We start from the raw sequence: 2,500 nt of genomic DNA, 5'->3' as shown, positions 1-2,500 counted from the left end.
GAGCCAATCGCTCCGGAGGCAAATCGGATTCTCTCGTCACATCAGGCAGATACGAGAATGATTCCTAAACGATCAAACCAAAATAAACCCTCTTGGGAACACCGAGGCAGTCTCCCCTCCCTCGAAATCAAGACTGAAGGCATTCCTAAGCTTAACATATCGTGTCGTTCGAACGCGCTCGCTCACCGTCGAGCGGAAAAGCGCTAACATCGCTTGACGAACAAATGGAACTTGGCAACTCTCTAGTTTCCGTTAAATCTGAAAAGTTTTAAAATTGGAATCGAGGTTATCTGGTCTCTGTGTTGTTTGTGATCTATCTTCCTTCGTCGCTGTGTGCTTCCTGTTTGCTCTTTGTGTGTCTGTTTGTCTATCTCTGTCTCTCCCTCTCTGTGCCTCTCTCTTTGTTTATCTGTTTGTCTGTCTATCTGTGTATCTGTCTGCCTGTCAGTTTGTCTGTCTGTCTTTGCCTGTCTGTCTGTCTGTCTGTCTGTCTCACTGTCTGTCTGTCTGTCTCACTGTCTGTCTGTCTGTCTGTCTGTCTCTCTCCCTATCGCTCCACCCCTCCCTCTCCCTCTCCCTCTCCCTCTCCCTCTCCCTCTCCCTCTCCCTCTCTCTCTCTCTCTCCCTCCCTCTCTCTTTCTCTCTAATCATAAAATGATGAATAAGGAGAGTAATGAATAATCAATAATAAATACAAGAATGATAATAGTAATAATAGTAACAATAAGAATGATAATGAAAATAATTATAGTGGCATTGACAATAATATCAATATTGATGATAATAGCAACAACAACAACAATAACACTAATGGTAACAATAATCATAATATTAATGATAATGATAACGATCATGATAACAATGATGAAAGTAATGATACTGATAATAATAGTAATAATAAAAATAATGATGATGATAATAATGATAATAAAAAATAATGAAAACAATAATAATAATAATAATGATAATAATAATAACGATAATGACAATAATAATGATAATGGCAATGATAATAATAATGATAATAATTATAATGATAATGACAATACTAATAAGAACAACTAACAATGATAATAATGATGATGATACTATGATACAAATGATGATAACGATAATGATAATGATAATAATAATTATAATGATAATGATGATAATAATGATGTGATAGAAATGATGATAATAATAATAACAATCATAACAATAATAATGATAAAGATGATAATAATGATTAGGATGATAATAACAATAATGATAATGATAACTGTAATAACAATAATGGTAATGATAATGATAAGAGAAAATGAAATAAATGATAATGAAGGCAAGAATGATGTTAATAGTAATAATAACAATAACAATAATAACAATAAGTGTAATGATAATGATAGTAATGAAAGGAGTGATTATAATAATGAGAATGAAAATGATAATGATCATAATAATAGTAATAATAATGATAAAAATAATAATGATGATAATGATAATAACAATGATAACAATAAGAAATAATTGTAAAGATAATGATGATGGTGAAGATAATAATGATGATAATCATGATAACAATAATGGTGATGATAATAATAATAATAATAATAATGATGATAATTATAGCGATAAAAAACAACGATGGTGATAAGAACAATAATAATGATGATAGCAAAAATAGAACAGTAATGATAATGATGTAATAATTACGATAATAATAATCATCATAATGAAAATAATAGTTATGATGATAATAATCATTACAGTAATAAGGATAGCAACAACAACAACAATAATAATGATAATGATGATAATAAGAAAAACAATAAAGGAATAAAACAAAAAGTTTTCACAAAAAAAAACATTAGAAAAGATGAAACTGATTTAGTTAAGAAAGAGGATTGAGCATCATGAAACAAGTCAACAAACCTTTCTCTTGACGGTGTATATTTAACCTTTGACCCGACCCCCCCCCCCAGTCCATGTGCCAAGGGCGGTTGCTATATTGCCTGCCCTCAGGTGGGCGTGCACTAACCCAGATATTAACCCACGGGCGTGCTTCATCTTCGGAATCACCAAACTCGGCAACTTAGGCAAGTCTATCCTTAAAAGACGTTGGGTTGATGGAAAACGGGTATTGTGTGCTGAAAATGATGGCAGGGATAGATATAGATATGGATAATCTTTATCGCTGGGAAAATGATGTTCATTACCTTGATGTTGATGACTGATGGAATTAAAATCCTTAAATAAAATATGAGTAAGTGTCATATTTCCCTGACCATATACTTAAAAGAATGCTTGCTTATGTTTCCGCTTTTACATTATTGATACTTATTTTTACACGAAGTTCAACAATGATGATGATAATTATATCATAATAACGCGATCATCCTTACCGTCCAATATGACTATTTCAACTATCACCGGAGAACCACGCCCTCCCCCCCGCCTCCCCCACTGACGAGGAGGGAAACGGGGGAATCTTCTCCGCTAAGTCGACTTCAAAATATCT

This window comes from Penaeus vannamei, chromosome 24 (assembly GCF_042767895.1).
Source record: "Penaeus vannamei isolate JL-2024 chromosome 24, ASM4276789v1, whole genome shotgun sequence".
Lineage (NCBI taxonomy): Eukaryota > Metazoa > Arthropoda > Malacostraca > Decapoda > Penaeidae > Penaeus > Penaeus vannamei.
This window is presented reverse-complemented; position numbering follows the sequence as displayed.